Source organism: Lepisma saccharinum, chromosome 14 (genome assembly GCF_977018435.1).
Source record: "Lepisma saccharinum chromosome 14, izLepSacc3.1, whole genome shotgun sequence".
Lineage (NCBI taxonomy): Eukaryota > Metazoa > Arthropoda > Insecta > Zygentoma > Lepismatidae > Lepisma > Lepisma saccharinum.
Genome location: NC_139242.1, coordinates 16987611 through 17010356, shown reverse-complemented (window position 1 = coordinate 17010356; position 22746 = coordinate 16987611).

Here is a 22746-nt window from a genome sequence, read left to right as displayed (position 1 = left end):
AGTCTATCCTGTACGTATGCAACCCAACACAGCAAACGCTTGCTCTGACATAACTAGCAGGGACGCGTGGCAGGGTTGCCACTTGCGTTCCTCGTTAAGAGAGACGAGTCTTGCTTGAGCAAAATCCAAAACATTAATGATACTTGCGATGTTGTAAGAAGGATTCACAGTATTTATAAACTGACCAAAACAAATAATGGGCAGACTGAAATTCAAGATTACTCATTCTAAAATATCTCCATAATTGATTGATTGATTTGGTTTATTTTAATTCCTTTTTCTGCCACCTTTGGCTAATCGCGAAGATGAGGATGATATGAAATAACAAATGACACCAATGTCTAGACCAGGATTTAAACCCGAGACACCTGGCGCCGTAGCGAGCTGTGCTAACCACATCACCACGGAGTGTTTCGTGCATCATGCAATATCAACAATTGCAAGGGACACGTGATATAGGGGAAATCCACGAACGAACAAATGTAAGCATGATGTGTTTGCTGCCTCGTTTCGAACACGCAGACTGAAATGTAGAAATTTTCAGCGAAAAATGCAGGCTCGACCAGGACTCGAACCCGGGTTATTACAATTTATTTGAAAATTATTCATATCTGTAATAGCGTTTTTGCTAATCGTGTTTGTCTCATAAGGAAATAATTGCGAGGCTCTTTTAGTTTAATGATTGATTGATTCATTGCTTGATTGATTTGCTTTATTTTACTTAGCTGTTTGTGCCACTTTTGGCTAATTTACGAAGATGATGATGAGTGATGATATGATTAAATTGATGAATGTACACTCACAAACATACATGCCCAAGCCGGGATTCGAACCTAAGACCCCTAGCTTATTTTAGAAAACAGTGGCAACCTATAAATTTTACCGACAACTGATATGCATGTAAGAAAAATTATGTGTTTCAAAAATTGGTATCAAGAAAATTCCAAGGATTATTTGCAATACTAGGAACATGCGAATTAAAAACTTTCTCTCCCCCCTCTCTCTCTCTCTCTTTCTCTCTCTCTCTCTATCTCTCTCTTTCTCTCCACTCGAACTGGTTAATCTTGAATGCTCTATTAAAGAAGTTGTAGGAAGAAATTAATATTTCACTGAAAGGAATTACATTGAGTTCGGTGCATACTTACTGCCTGTACTAGTTTGTTCTGCACTTCACGATATCGTTTGATATTGGTACATCAAGAGAAATCCTCGTAATTTACACTCTTATCATGTGTGCGAATTAGTTTTCTCATTTTGTGTCTTTGCTTAGCACTCTTATCATGGAACGTGAAAAAAAAATAATCAAAAGGAAACCATTGAGTACACGTCATAAATTGTACATATTTATCATTCATTGTAGCAACTTGATATCAACATTGAAATGTAAGAGTAATATTTTCGGAAGGCACCAAAATTTCAACTTTTAGTTCACCCTGGAAACAACGTTTTTTAGCAAACGAGCGAGATTCTGACATCTAGATGAATTTCCGGAATAATTCGTGTGAATTTATATTATTCTCATTGTACGTAATTTTCCTACACTTTCGGGCAAATAGTAAATACGAAGACTTAAGATTCAGTGACATTTTTATCCAGGTCGAAACTCGTGTCCGGAACATTCGGTAGAGAGGGATCATGTGTTGATCACTAAACGTACTCAGTCACCGAAATGGCTCAAGAATATTCATCTGCCGGAGATTTTTGTTTCTTTTCAGCCTGCTTTTTATAACGAACTCGATTTGCAATAGCGCTAGTTCACTTTATTTGTAATAAATAAATTGTAATTACATTACAGTATGCGTGTTCGAAACGAGGCAGCAAACACATCATGCTTACATTTGTTCGTTCGTGGATTTCCCCTATATCACGTGTCCCTTGCAATTGTTGATATTGAATGATATACGAAACACTCCGTGGTGAAGTGGTTAGCACAGCTCGCTACGGCGCCAGGTGTCTCGGGTTTAAATCCTGGTCTAGACATTGATGTCATTTGTTATTTCATCATATCATCCTCATCTTCGCGATTAGCCAAAGGTGGCAGAAAAAGGAATTAAAATAAACCAAATCAATCAATCAATTATGGAGATATTTTAGAATGAGTAATCTTGAATTTCAGTCTGCCCATTATTTGTTTTGGTCAGTTTATAAATACTGTGAATCCTTCTTACAACATCGCAAGTATCATTAATGTTTTGGATTTTGCTCAAGCAAGACTCGTCTCTCTTAACGAGGAACGCAAGTGGCAACCCTGCCACGCGCCCCTGCTAGTTATGTCAGAGCAAGCGTTTGCTGTGTTGGGTTGCATACGTACAGGATAGACTTTAAGCGCTTTTAGCACAGAAACTAAGCGCTTTCGAGGTAAACTTTATAGGGAAAAGTTACTTGTTTTTATGAAATCTACCAGCTCCCAAACGTTGTTCAAAGAGTTTTGCGACACCCTGTATATACAGGGTGCTCGGAAATTCCCCTTACAAACTCCTAGGGCTAGTAGAGGGGACTGAGTAGACAATATTTGGAATAGGAACCCATGTCCGGAAACGTTCCGTTTCCGTGCTACAACCATGACAATGTGTCGGATGTGCCTGTGTTGGTATGCAACCGGGTAGGCAGTACAGATCACCTGATGACCTAAAGTGTAATCTTTTATTGCAACCATGTCAAATAAGGTGTTACGTAAGGTACAGAAGTAAATGACGTGCGACTCAGTCCATAATACAAGCAAATTTATGTGGTAACAATGCCAAGGAAACAAGAAATAAACGTACTATTCATTGCTCACAATAACACCTGTGTCGACCGTGGAACGCAACAACTTGTTTCTGTCTTCTGCACTAGATGTGTCGACCACGAACGTCGTTGCACACATTGTACCGACGAATCATGTTCCGGTACACTCGCTCCATCACACCTGGTGTCCCGTCAATCTCTTGTGCAGCGATCATAACTCCTGCCAGCAGTTCGTCCTCTGTGTCTACAAGAGTCTCCTACACCATACTCTTCAAACGACCCCACAAGAAATAGTTCAATGGCTTTTAAATCCGGCGATCGTGGGGGCCACACGGTTGGACCACCTTGGCCTATCCACCTTTGCCCGAATCTTCGGTTAAGATGTCTCCGAACATCACATGTAAAGTGAGGCGGTGCGACATCGTGCTGAAACCAAAGTTCCTGACGGACGTCACGTGCCATCAGGTGATCTTCTGACGTCATGTACTACCTACCCGGTTGCATACCAACATAGGCAATTCCGACACATTGTCATGGTTGTAGCACGGAAACGGAACGTTTCCGGACATGGGTTCCTATTCCAAATATTGTCTACTCAGTCCCCTCTACTAGCCCTAGGAGTTTGTAAGGGGAATTTCCGAGCACCCTGTATATATATATATATATATATATATATATATATATATATATATATATATATATATATATATATATATATATATATATATATATAAGCTCTTGTCCACGTTTTACCCAGCAAGCCCTGAGATATCTAGAGTCTGTGTCCACCGATTGAATTAAGGAAGTTAGCACTTATGGGTGCCTTTGCCGTCCTCCTAATTCAAGTGTGGCGATTACATGGTAGGACGTTGTAAAAGAAAAGCGGGAAAGCCGGCTCAGGGATGAAGCAGAGGTTTATTCAGAATTTTCTATGTGAGGAGTGTATGAGGATGAAAAGGTATACTTAGAGCCAATATGACCACAAATTTGTCCTTTTTAAAACATTGTGTGGGGTGTTAGGGCGGAGTTGCTGGATAAATCACTGGGGCCGAGACATTACAACTTGATATTTCATAATCCAAAAGTTGCAGAAAAGCGATGTTACGTACATACCAAAATGTAAATACAAATTAGAGAAAATGTACTACCATGCACAAGTTAAACTTAATTGATAAAAGTGACTTACCATGTCCAGGAAAGAAGCATTAACAAGACGCCAGGAAATACACAAAAAGCACACACACTGCACTGCGCACATGGACTTCCGCAGATTTTTTCCACTGAAGGACAAGCAAGGTATTTTTCCATTGGGCATATTACCCCGATAATGGTGTTGCCCCCTCAAAAAACACCTCTTGAATTTGAAATTATCGCATTCCTGCATCCCCATTATAATAATTTATGTAAATTATTATGACTGAAATCAAATTATACGTGTGAAAATGTACTTTTAGGTTGACATTCGGTGTCTAAGGGGAAATGTGGCCATCCTTACCCCCCTTGCATGGCAACCAAAGTAGTTCGATACCTAGTAGTGATGGGTCGTTCGTGAACGAGTCGTTCCTTTTGAACGACTCCCTCTTGGGAGCTGTGAACTGCCCGCTCCTTCGGGGTCGTGAGCTTTGCGTGTGTTGCCAGCCGCTCCGGCAGTTCCCGCTCCCAGTCGTTCACTCCCAAGTACCTGCGAGAGAGAGAGAGCGACCGTGTTTTGTTTCTGCTTGCTGTATTATTGTTGTGGCGGTTTTCCACAGAGAAATGCGCGCCACTCTATTTATAACAACAATACAGTAGCGGAACAACAAGGGAGTGGGGGATGGGCTGGTTATTCACTTTTAACATTTACTGTGACATGTTTTCGCAACGTGAGAATAACTGTAAAAGGAACTTCGCAGGTGGAAACAAGCTCCGATTAAACACACAGGGTTCCTTTTTTGTGCTCTTTTTTATTGAAATGTCTTTCAATCGGCAGAACGCCCCCAACTACTATCGTAAAGAAAAGGTGGGTCCGGGAGGACTGGGGAGAGCGTGTGAATTAAAGTGCTATTATTTGCAATCCAAGTATTAGCGTTGTGTCCTCCATTCTCTTATGGGTGTTTGTTTGACCGTTTGTCCAAATGCATGGACATCAGTAACTGGATGGGCAAGGGGGCGACGACCCCCTGGAAAATGATTTGCAAAATACAATTGTATTCAACAGCGGCGTGCATTCAGGATACGCAAGGTACTCACTGCGTACCCACAACACAGTAAGAAAAAATAAATATTTTTTCGTCTTCCCCGAACATGAAAATTCAACAATTATCGCTCCGAAAGCAGTTCCACTGCAAGAAATTCCGATTTCCGCACGAACACGCTGCTGCCTTCCTGAAGGCAGTCCCGAATGATCCCGATTGTGACCGACACTCACCCGATCCGCGTTCCTGCCGATTTCCGCAGAAAGACGCTGTTTCTTCTGCTTGGTACCCTAGAAATTCGGAAGGTAACCCCATTGGCTCATATCAGCCCGACCACGTGTTTGGGTCTGCCCGCGCTTCCCTCTCTCCCACTTCTTTCCAGGTTCTAAGCATCGCATTTTGACAGCGTATGCAGTGTTGACAGTAGTCAACATATTTTTTTCTGGAATGCTTAGCTTACTAGCATTTAGCAGCCACGCGTAGATAGATCACTGTTGGGTTGCAATAAAAATACATTATAAAAAGTGATACAGGAATCAGACAGGAGGACAAGAATATGTAGTGGTGGAAGATCATATTTAATATACGCGTAAACTATCACATATAAAATATTTATGTGAGGTTAAAGTTACACTAGCAAGTTTTTATTTTTTTTTCGTATAGGGAGGTGAGGACCAGAATGGACTGTCACTGTGTCGAGGGGAAAATATGTGAACAATTTGCAAGTTTCGCACAATTCTCAGAGTATCTCCTTTCGGGATCAACATTTCCTTTGAGTTCCATAGCATGGGTGTTGATTGTTGACCCAACGATATGAATGAATGATAAAAGAAAAACATAATAAAACACAATGCTTACAATGGGATTAGAATGAGCCCCCCCCCTTCTTCCGCCAGACATTGCAAAGTGATGTACGGTAGTTTAGCTTTTGAAGTGTTCTGGGATGTATGCTGACGTATTTTCTACTTGTCCTTAATTATCTCCCTTCTACAAAATACTTTGTCGACTGGCAACTCCGATTCATTCGTCCACAAGAACGCGTGATTTTCGGGCATAGCGGACCGGACACAACGTACAGTGGGAGGTTGACTTTTGCTTTCTTCTGTCGTGTGAAATTTGCAGCGAGTGTTTCGTTCATATTATTTACATTACAGGATCTCTATTGTTTGTCGGTGCTGTGAAGTGATAAAATAGGGGGACCGGGAGTTATTGATGACATACTGGAGAAGGGATTTTCGGAATTTACGAAAAAAGTGTAAACAATCCGAAATGGAAGGTCTGTTCCTGATTTGGAAAAATTGTTTCAGGCAGGAGTTGTGAAGGATGGTAAGCAGTATATTAGTCATTTTGATTTTTGAGAAGAAGAAAAAATATCTCTACAGAGTGATTGACTGAGTAGAAAAACAGTGAAACTTTATTGTTGGCCTTATTCGTTGGTTTCCTCTGCGAAAGATGTTGTGAAATAGTACAGGATACTGAGATTTATCAAATTTATTACATGAAATTTGAAAGGACGGAAAATGATTGAGCCATTTCCTTCCCGTTCAATGTTCATCGCACTGCATGAAGGAAATAATCAAAGTTGAATTGTTGGACTCTACGTAGCTACTATCAGAATATATTTGCGAATATAAAATATCATACATATATTTTACCTCGTTACATTTGGATATTGATACAAGGATGAGAAATTTCCCATTATAAAATTGTAGAAAAAAGTTATTTTCTGAATAACATGATGGCCAGGGAGGGGGGGGGGGTTCTGGCCCCCATAATTCATTTCGGTTGACCACTTGTTGCGTACCCTAGTTTAAATGTCACCGCACGCCACTGGTATTCAACACATATTATTTTATTTCAGTCGCAGTAACTTGTTCATTATTAGAATGGTGTAAAAGGAGCATGACGATTTCAAACTGAAGGACTGTTCCACTATTACGTGGATAAATATGACTCGTTTGCTTCCCTCCAGAAAAAGATACTGTGTACGTCCATGTTTAATTGTCACAGTTAATCTAACGGTACGAAAATGCATGTGACGCAACGTAAGCAACGAATCCAACCAGACACGTAGCCAGAAATTTCATTTCGGGGAGGGGTTCATCTCTTATCAGCAGCCGCCATCTAAAGGAGAAGATAGGGGGGTGTAGATGCTATGAAGATGTATTTCTCAGTATATTACAACTTATTATACAAGGTGTTTAATCTTGTGGGGTGTAAAATTAATTACCATAGTACACTAATTAAGTTACACATTTGTAGGATTTCGGGGGGGCTTCAGTCTCCCGAGCCCCTCCCCTAGCTACGTACCTGAATCCAACAAAGAAGACTCAGAACTTATCTAACACAAAAATATATATATATAAGTTGAAATACATTAAGATCTTCTTCCCCCCTCCCCATCAGTCTTCAATGATTTCGCACCCTGACCAGTACATTGTTTCCTTCCTGCTGTGTATGTTCTCTTCTTTTTTTTTTCATGTGGAGTAGTAGGCGAAGTTCCCTCCCTCTCTAATCCTTTTTCACTCAGAATAACTCCAGCAACAATCCTCTCCTCCCCCTTCGCTCAACTGCACGAAAAAATACCCTACTAGTGGTATCGGTCGTTCCATGGAACGACTCTCAGTGAGCAAGCTCCAGTGAACTGCCTCGCAAAAAAGGAGCTGCATCGTTCCTTTGAACGACTCCTCGTGAACGACTCCTTGCGGTGAGCGAGCTCCGGTGAACTGACTCCCTAAAAGGAACGGCCATAACCCATCACTAATACCTAGACGGCGGCAGCAGCACAGTCGCCTGCCTGTTCCTGATTGGCCAGTTTGTTTCAAAATTTCTGACATTCTCTCAAGCCGTCAAGCACGGATCTCCAGCGTGCATATATGCCAATCCCACTCAGTTCAGCATAGGCGATTTGATTCTCCTCTCCGATTGGCTAATTTTGCGGATGTGACGTCACACCAACACAAAACACAATTGAATGGATAATGCGAATTGATGAACAACGAAAATGTGTAACTGTGTGCTTTAAAAATAGATATGCTAGTAGAGTAGTGTCCCGGGTTCTGCAACCGAAAATGAGGCTCGGTGAGGCTCGCCTTAATGAATTTCTCTCGTAAGGCGAGAGCCTCATTTTCTTGCAGTGTTGCCAACTCCTCACACGAAAAAATCACCAAGGTTTTTTTTGGGTCTAACCTAACCTCAAGCAAGGAGCTGGCAACACTGCTTGAGGCTTGCTTTAATGGTCTGCTTTTGTAAGGCATAAGCTCTATTTTCTCGCAGTGTCACCAATACCTTACTCGAAAAAATCACCAAGGTTTTTATTTGGTCTAACCTAACCTAAAGCAAGGAGCTGGCAACACTGCTTGAGGCTTGTTCTGCAGTATTGCCAACATCTTACTTGAAAAGTCACCAAGGTTTTTATTTGGTCTAACCTAACTTAAAGAGTAGAGTAGTGTCCCGGGTTCTAAGCCCGAAAATGGGGCTCGATGGGGCTCGCAGTGTTACCAACTCCTCACACGAAAAAATCACCAAGGTTTTTGTTTTTGGGTATAACCTAACCTCAAGCAAGAAGCTGGCAACACTGCGAGAAAGCCTCAAGCAGTGTTGCCAACTCCTCACTCAAAAAATCACCAAGGTTTTTGTTTTTGGGTATAACCTAACCTCAAGCAAGAAGCTGGCAACACTGCTTGAGGCTTTCTCGCAGTGTGGCCAACTCCACACTTGAAAAAATCACCAAGGTTTGTTTTTGGGTCTAACCTAACCTAAAGCAAGGAGCTGGCAATACTGCTTGAGGCTCGCCTTGCAGCGTGGCCAACTCCTCACTCGAAAAAATCACCAAGGTTTGTTTTTGGGTCTAACCTAACCTAAAGCAAGGAGCTGGCAATACTGCTTGAGGCTTGTTCTGCAGTATTGCCAACATCTTACTCGAAAAAATCACCAAGGTTTTTGTTTGTGGGTCTAACCTAACCTAAAGCAAGGAGCTGGCAATACTGCTTGAGGTCTGCCTTACAGCGCATAAAGCAATTTGCCAACCTACTGGTTTGCCATAGCTTTTTTACAAAAAAAAGAGAGAGAGGAGAAAAAGAGAGAGAGGGAAGAGTTAAACAACCGACAGTATTACCAACACCTACCTACAGCCCCTTTTTTTTACTTGGCAAGGGCTATTTTGCTTGAGGCTTAGCCAATTTATACACTGGCGCAACATACACACACACTGGGCAATAGAGCCGGCAACAAATATATACTGCCGTAAAAGAGAGAGAGAGATGGATGGATGGCAACACAGTATGTGTGTGCGTGTGTGTGTATAATATGTAGCATTATTAACTAGAGTGTGTTGGCAACCCATCTACAACTAAAAAAAAAAAGATAGAGATACCAACATTGCCGTAAGATAAAGAAAGAGAGACCTATCGCGATTTTTGTAAACCTCTCTTGGGGGAAACACGATGTGCTATACACACGTGCGCGCTGGCGCCTCTCATTATTTTTCGTATTGTGAGGCAAACAAACAAATAAATAATTGTTGTTTTTTAGGATGCCTGGCCCCTATAACCCCGCCAGGGTGCGTGGTGCCCAACCCAAAAAGGTTCTAACGGCTGCGGCTGTAGATAACCGCACCTCTGTAGGGTTTCACGTGTTTTTTTTTTCTATCTACAATCATATTTTTCTTATATATTTTTTTTATTTTTTTATAGGGTTGATTAAAGCACATATTTGAGGAAGACAGCACTACCCATATATAAATAAACCCCTCAAACTAACACCAATTAGAATTAACTTACAAAATTTTTCTCATAAGGCATTTTTTGTTTTGTAAACACTCTACCACCAACAGATCACATATAAATAAACATACCCCGAAAAAAAATGCGCTCCATGAAAAGTTGCCCTGTGTGCAAAAAAAAACTATATCGAGCAAAAATTTTGCAAGACATTGTCGCACCTGCGTGCAAGGCAAGCATTTGGCTGCCACCGAACTGTGTTCCGGATGCAATAAACACATTACAATTGCATATGCCAAGAAGCATAAGCTTACTTGCCTAAGCAAAAATACATCTGGGGCTCAACCGTCGACCAGCTCAACCAAGAGGATGGCAGAAGCAGCCTCCATCAATGCACCACCTGCTAAACGCGTCAAGCCTGCGATAAAAGCAGACCGGTCTGCTTTCGGAGGAATATTAGAAGATTACGTCCAATTGTCGGATGGCTCTTGCGATGTTTGTAGCTTTTTAGAGGAGAAGCGAGCAGAGATAGTTTCTATTCTTAGTAATACATTGGCTACGCACTCCTCCACCAAATTCTACGCATCGCTACGTTGCTGGTACAAAAAGCCGTCTGATGAAATTTACAGCTTCTGCCACAACACCAAGGCGAAGACGCTGCATTTGGCGGATGTCGAAAACCTAGAGGACATCTACAGCAAGTTTGTCGAGGAGCTGCTGGCAAAGCAGGAGGAACATGAAGCTAAGGGCTCGGGGGGTTCGCTGTGTGGCGAGCCTCACGAACTGCGCGTCAAACTTTGCAAGTTTGTGCCTCTCTCCGCCTCCAGCTACGTCCCCTTACCAGAAGCGATTGTGGAAAAAAAGGCTGTCCTGAACATTCAGAACAGTGACGCCAAGTGTTTCGTTTGGTCTGTGCTTGCAGCGTTGCACCCTGTCGACCGGAAAAAACAACCACACCGAGTTAACCACTACCTACCCTACGAGCCAGAGCTGGAAGATGCGATGGCTGGGATTGACTATCCGGTGGAGGTCTCGGACATTTGCAAGTTTGAGGAACGTACACACAACCCTCGGTTGGCCATCAACGTTTATGGCCTCACTGACGAAAATGTGGTGTACCCTATCCGGGTGAGCGACGTAGACGATGATGGTGTGCAAGAAATTCATCTTCTGCTCATCAAGGACGAGACCCACCACCATTACACCCTCATCCGTTCCCTCTCTCGGCTTGTTTCGAGTCAGCTGAGCAAAGACAAAACCCACATAGAAGTTTGTCCCAGGTGCTTGTCTATATTTCGTAATCGAGAACGGCAGGATTACCAGCGCATCAGAGGTCGCAACATCGCTGCCGAGAAGCTCGCTAACCACAAGCTCTACTGCAAAGCCAACGAACCGGGGGTGGCAGACTTGCCCGAACCTGGCACCGTGGAGCGTTTCCACATGCACGGTGCCATGGTGGAGCACCCCGCTATCATCATCGCGGATTTCGAGGCCTTCCTCAAACCCCTGTCCACTTGCGATCCCGATCCCGAAGTTTCCTCCACCACCCCTTACCAACTCCACGAGGCATCCAGTTTCGCATACGTTGTGGTGCGACGGGACCAACACATTGCCCCCGAGCCCTACGTGTATCGCGGTCCCGACGCAGCCAAACACTTCCTCGAGAGGATGGTTGTCGAGGCCATCGAGATAGGGAAGGTGCTGTTGACTCCCAAGTCTATGCTCCCACTGTCCCCCGACGATCAACGTAGACACGAGGAGGCTACTACCTGTCCTGTGTGCACCTGTGAGTTTAGCATCAACAACCGTAAACACGATCACTTTAACGGTAGGTACGTTGGTCCTTGGTGTAATGATTGCAACCGTATGGCCCGGGACCCACGCTTCATCCCTGTGTTTTTTCACAACGGCTCGGGGTACGACTTTCACCACCTGATCAAACATCTTGGATACGACAATGCAAGAATCAATGTCCTGGCACAAAACGAGGAGCGTTACATCAGTGTGAGCAAGTGGGTGCCGATCCCCAACTCAAAAAGCAGGAGCATCGAGCTTCGCTTCCTCGACTCCCTGAGGTTCCTCCCGGCCAGCCTCGATGCTCTTGCAGGGAAGCTGAGCAACGAACAAATGCGCATCACCTCTGCAAATTTTCCAAACTTGGACGACGGTCTCTTCAGGCGTAAGGGGGTCTACCCCTACGAATACATCACAGACCCTACCAAGTTTGCGGAGACGTCGCTACCTCCCCAGGCGAAGTTCTACAGTCAGCTACGAGGCTCGAACATCACCGACGAAGAATATCATCATGCCCAGTCCATGTGGCACGAGCTGGGTTGTCGAACTCTCGGAGACTACCACGACGCCTACCTCAAACTTGATGTGACGCTCCTCGCCGACGTGTTCCGGACGTTCCGGGCGACCGCAATGAAAATCTACCACCTGGATCCCGCCTACTTCTATAGTCTCCCCGGACTGGCGTGGTCAGCCATGTTTCTGGTGACGAAGATCGAGCTGGAGCTTCTTTCGGACGTGGACATGATGCTGTTTGTAGAACGTGCCGTGCGGGGTGGAATGGTCCAGGTGTCGCAACGGTACGCGTGCGCCAACAACCATCACATGGCTACTGGCTACGACTCCACCCAACCGTCGAGCTACATCATGCACACGGACGTGAATAACTTGTACGGGCACTCCATGATGCAGCCACTCCCTTTTAGAGGGTTCGAGTGGGCTGATCCTTCCCAATTCGACATCGAAAGCTTCACCGATTCGGAACATGGGTTCTTCGCCGAGGTGGACCTTGAGTTCTCCGAGAAGCTGCAGGATTTGTTCTGCGATCTTCCCCCTGCACCCGAGTTCAAGTGTCCACCCGTTTCCAACCAGAAGAAGCTCGTCATGGATTTCGAACCCAAGAAGAATTACGTCCTACACTACCAGAATCTCCGGTGGTTGATGCAGCAAGGGGTCACGGTCCACGCAGTTCACCACATCCTCAAGTTCGAGCATTCTTCATGGTTGCACCCATATATCGAAGTCAACACCAAACACCGTACCGCAGCCACGTCCGAGCTTGATAAGGATTTCTTCAAGCTCATGAATAATGCAGTGTTTGGCAAGACCATGGAGAATGTACGGAATCGCGTGGACATAAAATTGGTGACGAGGAAAGAGCGATGTCGCCAGCTTGTCGCGAGTCCATTGTTCAAGTCTCGAACAATCTACCACGAGCAGCTGGCTCTGATTCACATGAAGCAAGGTGTGGTGAAACTCACCAAGCCCATCTACGTCGGAGCCACGGTTCTGGATCTGAGCAAGCTCCACATGTTCGAGACGTACTACGACATATTACGTCCACACTACGGCCACAACATCTCGCTTCTCTACACGGACACGGACAGCTTGGTGTACCACGTTCGCACAGCCGACGCATACGGGGATATAGCCACAGTTCCATCTTTGGTTAAACTCTTCGACACCTCGGGCTATCCCCAGCCCAACCGATACGATATTCTTGCCCGCAACAAGAAGGTGCCTGGCAAACTCAAAGACGAGAAGGACGGAGACGTGATTCTCGAGTTTGCAGGTCTTCGCGCCAAGGCCTATACCATCAAAGCCGAGGGTGGCGTTACCAACAAGGCCAAGGGTGTCGGCAGACAGGTGGTTCGTGAGCATCTCACATTCGAGGACTTCGTGGATTGCCTCAAGACCAGGTCGTCGGTTCTAAGAGCAGAACAGCGCATCCAGAGCGTCGACCATGTGTTGACCACCAACAAAGTGAGGAAGATTGCTCTGGATCCCATCGACGACAAGAGGTGCGTTCTCCAATGTGGAATCCACACACTGCCGTGGGGGCACTATCGCTTAGCAGAAAGCAAAACCTGCAACATGTGCCCATCTTCAACAGAAGATTCATAAAACAAAACAGAAAAAAAAACAAAAAAAAACAAAACAAAAAAATTATTTTGTTAGTTATTACAAAAAAAAAACACTGACTGTCATTACAAAAAAAACTTTGACCGTATTTTAAATAACCAGCATACCTATGAATCTTTTTGGTTTCCGAAAACAAACCAACATGGAGACTGTACACCGCGCGACGACAGATCATGAATTTCTACCTTCCATGTTAACTAAACTCAATGGTCTACTGATTGTTCACCTTAACAGCATTTGGACGAAATTGGATGACGATGTGGGCAAGATGTTTTACGTCTTCAACAACAATTTACATTTTTACAAAATTCCGATCGATGGAAAACTTCAAATCACCGTGAATCCGAAAAACGTAGGTGAAATCAAAATATCTACCGGCAAGAACATTTTTCGAATCAAGCACGACAAGATGCTTTCTAACATTACGTACGATGTTTCCGCAGGAGATTGTTTATACGTGGAACTCCTAGGAGATTACGACAAACTCATTCCTCTCTTCGTAGAATTACGAATCGTCTATCCTATTATAAATAACCGTTAACCAAAATGCCTAACGATATTTTCGGCCACACCAAACGTGTAGACCACGCAGAAGAGATTCTCATGTTGGACGTCAGAATTAAAAAGTTGAGGAGCGATTTGATCGCTTTGCAGGAGACCTTAAACAAAAGTTTAGAGTCGGAGATCGCTACGCTCCAAACGCAATGTCTCGACCCCATTCTGAAAATCGATTCCGAACTGAAAACGCTCATAAAAAATTATGTCGACGTACCTTCTTACGACAACGTTCAAAATATACAGTTGAGCGTGGATAAGCTTCAAAATGATTTGGCCAAATTACAACAATTTCAATCGAAAAATGAAGATTTGGAAAAATTGAAACTCGAAATCGAAGAACGAACTTCGGCAATCGAAAAGAATTTCTCTGAACTTCAAACCGTCGTGAAGGATATTGATGTAGAACGCTTGCATGTTGTTGTTTCCAAATTACAAGAAGAATTCGCCGGCACGTTGGAAGAAATTAAATCCAAGTTACAGACTTTGGAAGATACCATGACGAACCTACCATCGTCAGACGAACTGCAGGTCATCAGCAAAAGCGTCGCGAACATAAAAATTCAATTGGAGGCTTATCAAGATTTCGAACACATTCAAACCACCATCGCTACGCTTCAGGCGTCTCTGGAGTTGATCAACGAAGAAATTAAAAATATTCACGCTGAAGCCAGTGCGTTGACGAGCATACAAGACACGTTGAGCACGGTTCAGCAGAAGATCGAATATTTAGAAAATTTGAACATCGAAACAAATCTTGCTCATTTTCATCACGTACTGGACAACATACAGGGTGACTTGGAATCGTTACGGACAAGCGTACCTTCGAGCGAAGATTTGGAAAAATTGAAATCGGCGGTGAGGGCACTATCCGATTCGAGCGACATCAAAAGTTCATTGAGCGATCTCGAGAGTAGGGTGGCCAATCTCCCCACCTCAAAAGAATTACACGCTTTGAAAAGGAACATATCACGTATGCTGAAACGACTAGAAACAGAAACGGCGAACGTGGAACAGATTCGAGACGAACTTGCTTCGCTGGTGTCGACGCTGCCCACTTCGCAGAGCGTCGCCGACCTTCACACGCAGTTTACCGAAATGCGAAGCATCGTGAACGATCTTACCGAGAAGAGCTCGAAATTGAATCAAGTCGAGAACCTTCAGAACATCGTCGTCAACATCAGAGATCAAGTTGGAGTGCTGGAATCCACGCAGGAATCGACGCTGGCCTCTTTCGGTGCCAAGTTGCAAGAACTCAACGAAAGCTACAAGCAGTTGAACGTGGAAGTGAAAATCAAACCGTCATTTTCTACAGTAACGGATACCATAGTCGAATATTTGTTGCCCGTACAAAATACACTGGGACAGCTTCACAGCAACCTCGTTAGCGTCGATACTAAATTCGCTAAACTGCATTCTCTGCAAGCCATCGAAATTAACAGCGTTCCCAATCAACAGAGAATCTCCACGTTCGTCGAAGGTAACAAACTGTACATGTTACATCCTTATCATCCGTACTACAAGTTTCTCCTCGATGGTACAATTCAGATAAATGAATTTTCGTACTGGTCTCACGGCAGAAAAGCTAGCGTTCCCACCATGACCTTGATATCGAATCGTGGTGTCCAGAAAGCAGGAAACATTCCTCTGGCTCGTTGGAACGAAACGCGCAACATATATGAAATACACGAAGACGAAGATCTCACCGTTTTTGACGTGAGTGCCGGCGATAAGCTGATCATTCAAAACACGAGCGAAGTACCACCCTCTTTGAATCCCATCACGCTGGTGCTTCTCTTCAAACGTAATCTCTAAAAAATGTCTAGGCAAGCCATCGTCGAAGAATTGCATAAACCTGCACGCCGCAACTACGAACGTTTGGCGGTGGTGACCAAGGGCATCGACGACCTCGTGGAGATGAGTAGCGGCAATCTAAAAAATGTGCATAAATTGAACAAGGGCAACAAGTACCTCCTCACCGTCATAGACACGTTTTCGAAATTCGCATGGGCTCTACCTTTGAAAGCCAAAACAGGAACGTGCGTCACGGAAGCATTCAAGACAATTTTTCGCGAAAACGACAGACGACCTCGGTTTTTGCAAACGGACAAGGGGAAGGAATTTTACAATGCCGTATTCCAAAAGTTTATTCGGAAACACGACATTCGACATTACTCGACCTTCAGTCACATCAAAGCCAGCATCGTGGAAAGATTTAATCGAACCTTGAAAACACACATGTGGAAACGATTCACGCTTCGAGGAAATTACAAATGGGTCGACATACTGCCGGAACTCGTCGACACCTATAATAATACAGTACACAGAACGATAGGCATGAAGCCAGCTGACGTTACGAAATCTGACGAGCAGCGTTTAATTTCTACAGTTTACTGTCCAAAGTACACTCCCACGACTACCAAGAAATCAAAATTCAAAATTGGAGACCAGGTGAGGATCAGCAAATTCAAACGCACCTTCGAGAAGGGGTTCACAAAAAATTGGAGCACGGAACTTTTTACGGTGGTTCGAGTTTTACCCGGAAACCGACACACGTATATAATAAAAGATAGTAGCGGCGAGATTTTGAAAGGAAGATTTTACGAAGAGGAACTCTCTAAAACAAAACATCCCGACACATACGTCATCGAGAAAGTATTGCGTAGAAAAGGCAACAAACTGTTTGTCAAATGGCTGGGACTTCCGGAAAAAAGTTGGATCAACGCGAACGAAGTGATCTTGTAAGTACATGGAACGTGGTGAAACGTCTACCGGATTCGGAAAGTCAAACGAGAAAAAAGAACGGTGAGTTGCTTCCCGACAGCATCCGCTGTCTGATCGTAGGTCCTTCGGGGTATGGGAAAACAACACTGCTCGTGGACAATTTTCTCCTCGCACCGAATTGGTTAGATTGGAAGAACAGGCACCTCTACGTATTTTCGAAAAGTCTCGAACAAGCGAAATACAAGCAACTGATGAAACTGTACGATGGTCTGGACATTGCAACGTTCGCTTCGGAAATAAAGCCACTCGACGATTGTCGTGAAAATTCAGTCGTTGTGTTCGACGATGTCATCCTGGAAAATCAAAATGAAATTCGCAATTTTTTCACGCAAGGTCGTCACAAAGGAATAGATTGCTTCTTCCTAGCTCAAACGTTTTCCAAAATTCCAAAACAGTTAGTACGCGACAACGCTAATTTCATATGTTTGTTTCGTCAAGATCACACCAACCTCAAGCACGCGTACGATGACTACGTAGGCGGAGACATGAACTACAATCAATTTTCGGAACGCTGCTGCTCCCACTGTTGGAACAGTGACGATTTCGGATTCGCGACGATCGACATGACGAGGAAACCCAACGACGGAAAATACAGAAACAAAATCAACGACTTTCTAAACGTTGCAACGTTGTGAGAAACGACGTGTATAAATAACGTTATGACGAAACGAAAAATCGAAGACGAAAATCTCAAGCTTCGCGATTACCTCGCGAAACGCTTCAAAGGTTGGAAATCCGAGAATCGCGGATTCTACGAAGAGAAGAAACGTCAAGATCAACCTGTGATCGACGCCATCAGCGATCTAGGTAAAGAAATTAAAGGCGTCACGGAACAAAATAAAAATTTGATCAACGAACTCGTACCACTTGCAGCTAAAAGTTACACCGTACCCACGCCCATTTCGAGCATTCCTTCGACGCCGTTCGAACTAAGAGACGTACCGGCACGACGTCGAGCCATAGGTAGCACGTCGTCGTCTTTGGATAAGATCGAGTTGGGACCTTTGGCACGAGACTACCTGAGCACGGGAAAATTCGACAAAGATGAAGTGTTCGGATTGTATCCGAGCATGGAGAGCAACGAAGGCGGCGGTGTGGTTTGGAAGATTGGAAAATCGAAGGTGACCTTCGAAGGCAACGACATTAAAGTTAATTTAGGCGAGAAGGATAGTTGGAACAGGTACCCGGGTACGGTGGGACTGTGGGAACTTGTTGCCAAAAAGCAGCCGAAAGATTACACCGACGAAGATTACCAGAGTTACAAGGAAATTTTGATCATGACGGATGCCTTGTACCAAAACAACGACGCCTCGCAGAATAGGGTCAAATCCAGCAGCGGCGAGAAGTACAGAAATCTCATCAAGCCGATATGGAACCAGGTGAAAACAGGCAGCGGCGTCAAACTCTACAACACCCTGCCCAAAGAGTTTGTGTGGGTGGACGACATGCGCAAGCTCATAGACAGGTTGTTGGTTATTGCAGGAGAGGAGAATGCAGGCAATCGTAATTTCTACAACGAGAAGGTAGGAATTGTGGACATGATCAGCACAAAATTTTCCAACTTCATCGTGAACGACGACAAGGGCATAGGTTACCTCATTAAAATTATCAACACGCTGCCTCCGAGATTCTGGAACGTGGCCGAAGGAAAGGGACTTGTGAACGACATCATCAACAAGTTACCTTTCGAGATGCATTTACCCGGCTACCAGTACTGCGGACCAGGTACCAAACTCGAGAAAAGATTGAAGAGAGGAGACAAGGGTGTGAATCCGTTGGACGCCGCATGCAAAGATCACGACATCGCTTACAACACCACTCGCACCGATCTGGATGCACGTCACGAAGCAGACAGAAAGTTAGAGCACGCAGCTTTCGAAAGATTCGTCAGCAGAGACGCTTCGCTGGGAGAAAGAGTTGCAGCACTGGGCACCACCATCGCCATGAACACAAAACAAAAACTTGGGTGGGGTATATAAATAACATACAGTAAAAAAAACACATCATGTCTGGTATAACCAACTTGCCACACGAACTGCTGTGTAAAATATTCAAACATGCAGTAAACGGAGATTGTGAGGATATAAGAAAATTTTTGATCATAGCGAGATCAACGCCGGAATTTCGCATCCCTTGTGAAATGGCTGTTAAGGATTATCTTCGGGAAATTAGCGGCATGAGGTGCGGCGATCTCGACACTCTTTTTTCGGTCGCAGGGGAAAAATTAAACAATAGGTTAGATGAACTGCACGAGGCGAGGCTGGGGAGAAGACGATTCACAGATGATTGGCATAAGTCGAAACAAGAGACGGAAGATATCATCACGCACATTATCGCATTTTCCGAAGCACAAACTTTCTTCCTCTAACACAGACAAAAAAAATCTTCGATACAAAAATCTCGTGAAAAAAAATATATATAAAATAACACACATCGTGAAAAAAAAATAATCTTCAGTGTATATAAATAACACACATTGTGAAAAAAATTAAATTTCTCTAACACACACACTGAAAATTTCTCTTCAATATGACGACTGAAAAAATGAGTGACTTTCAAGCATTAAAACAAATGCTAAATTTGTCAGTAGAGTATGTAAAAATTCAGGAATTGGAAGTGGACAAACCTTACACGATAACTTCCGGTTCAATTGTTTCCACCCAGTATGGTCCCAAGGCGCGTTTGTTGCTCAACGCACAATACAGTCTATTTTTACCAGATCGATACGCTAACATGTTATCCGACGAGAAGCTAGCTATTTTAATCGAGAACAAAACTCAAATCGTGTACAAGGGTACAAATGAACTTCTTGGTAAGAAAACAAAGCACGTAATAGAATTTGTGTAACGGCTCTGCGCGGAGTATATCCTTGAAAAAAATTTACACAGAACAAAAAAAATCTCAGAACATTTATATATAAATAACATACCGAAAAAAATTACACAAAACAAAAAAAATCTCAAAACATATATATAAATAACATACCGTGAAGATAACATATAGAGCATCAACATGAAGCCCAAAGGTGTCGTGTACCAGATACCATACTCCAATCTGAAAAATCTAGGTACCCTCGATGGTTTACTCACCAAAAAACAACGCGAGAAGAAACGTTCTTGCTTGACGAAAGGACACGGAATGAAATTACTTCTCAGCACACCTCAATTGAGACGCTTGCAGCGTTCGCGGAAACAGCAAAAAATCGGAGGTTTCATATTCAGCATCCCAGCCATCCTGGCAGCATTGGGGGCCGTTGGAAGTGCCGCCATCGCGAAAACCGTCATCGACTCGAAGAAGAACAAAGCCGAGTTGGAAGAACAGAAACGTCACAACTTGGCCATGGAGAAGAAAGGGAAAGGTATAACCAAAAAACAAAAAAGCAACCTCGATGCTTTGAAGAAATATAAAAAAAAGAAAAAGCCCTGTCCAACTTCGATATTGAATCTCTAATCGAACTGTTGGGAATAAAAAACTTCAGGGGTGTTTTCATGTCCGATTCTCTACCCTCTGCTGTGAAGAAAAAGGAGTATGGCGTGGTCAACCTGGACAGTTACAAAAATCCTGGTACACATTGGATATGCTACCTCAAAATTGACGATAACAATGCATTTGTTTTCGATTCGTTCGGTGGCACACCGCCTGCCAGGTTGGTGAAGTATCTCAGTGTTGCCAACCTCTACTAAAATGACAAACGCATCCAGGGTTTCACCGATGTTAACTGCGGCCACCTATGCCTTTCAGTTCTCGCATACATGTCTAAAATAAATAACCCGTCGGTGGAACATTTTCAGAAAGCATTGTGGAACCTGAAACACGATGGGCGTGTTCCATCTCACGAGCGAATCTTCGATCCTGAAACTCACGCTGCACGACGACATCGTCTATCCTAAATCCGTAGCTCTGCGTGCATTCTACAGCATGTACCTCATACCTAACGTCACGCAGCACAATAATAAAATTAGTGTCGGAAGCGAACACATCGTCGTCACGCCAGGCCAATACAATCTTTCCACTTTGCAAGCTCAGTTACCCAAAGGCACGTACCTTTCTCAAAATTCGGTCACGCACAGAGTGGAAATCGTGTCGGCGACGGAGACCGTGGACCTGGGCACCATGGGAGAACTTTTAGGTTTCGAGAACGACACCAAACTCGAAGCTGGCATCAAACATACGGCAACCAACATTCCTAAATTTCTAACCATAGAAACTCTAAACGTTCACTGCAACGTGGCGGAAGGCATGATCACGAAATCTTCGGACGGATTGTTAGGAAGTCACAAGCAGACAGGAATCATAGCCACATTCAAACCCAGTTCCGAATTCATGGAACCGATCATCTACACACCCTCTTCGCCGATCTATTTTCCAGTATGCCGCAACCGCATAGACGACATAGAGTTGGTGGTGACAAACGAGAAAGGAGACGTGGTGGATTTCGCAGGTGCAACGACCACTGCCATCGTGGAGATCAACGTATAATAAATAACACGCATAGTAAAAATGGAGCAAATCGAAAGTTACGAATTGCAATCTTTCCCTCCCAACCGTCGCACGTTCGCCAATCTCAACGAAGCGAACAGGGAGATCGAATACGACGTGGACGTAGGCGACGGGTTTGTTCATCCTCACAGAGCGGACCTCTATCTTCAATTCGACGTGGTGAAGAAGGAAAGCGGAGACGCGTTTCCCGCAACAGCAAATTTGATACTCGTGGACAACTTCGTGCCTCACCTGTTCTCGCAGGTGGAGGTGAGGAAACACAACACCGTCATAGACAGAATAGATTATCCAGGCATCACGTCGACGGCAGTGGGAACATTGAAATTATCCAAAACTGACGCAGCATACTACCAGGCGGGAGGATTCGAAGCGGGGACCAAAATATCGACTAGAAGTCACACGGTGCTCTTTCCCATGCGTCTGCTGCCGGGATTCTTCTCGGACTACAAAGAGATCATGTGGAAGGGGGGATTGCGCGTCACGTTTCGAAGAGCGGCCAACGACAACGACGCACTGATGCGATACACCAACTTGAACGCCGACGGCACGCCGATAGCCAACACATTACCCGAAGCGGCCAAGTGCGTCATACGGAGCATGGAATTGAGAATGCCGATCGTGGAATACGAGACGAACTACGCCCTCAAGTACAAAGCAGAGATCTTGAAGAATCCGCAGGTGCCGATTCACTTTCACGGTTACCAGTGCGTGCAGAAGATGGCATCGGGAAGTCACATGGAATTCGACGTGACGACGCAGTTCAACAACATACAGTTCGACATGCCAGATTTCGTCGTAGTGTTCTTTCAAACCGGGCGCGATAACAACCAGGAAAAAGATTCCAGCAAGTTCGACGACTGCAAGATCAAGAACGTTTATCTCAAAAATGGACGCAACGAAGTGTTCCCGCGCGAGAATTACAACCTCGACATGACCAAAAACGATTACCTCAAACTTTACGAAGCTTACACCTCTTTTAAACGCGTGACCGAGGGAAGCATGGACATGTACTACACGCCCAGCGAATTCAAAACCCGCAGACCCATGTTCGTCATCAACACATCTAAGAGAAAGCAGGTGGTGGTCAACGATCGCACCAACATCAAGGTCGTCTGCGAGTTCCACGAAGCCTTGCCCGAGGACACCGTATGCAGTGTGATCCTGGTCGCCGAGAAGTCCTTCGTCCACGACGTGAAGAACGAGAGGGTCACAGAGCAGTTTTAACAAGTTTTTAACATTTTTTCTTGCACAATAAGAAATTTTTGTACTAGCACAATCAGTTTCAATGGCACAATACGAAAAATTTCACTAGTTCAAGATTAGTTACAATATCAATTTCATCACTTATCAGT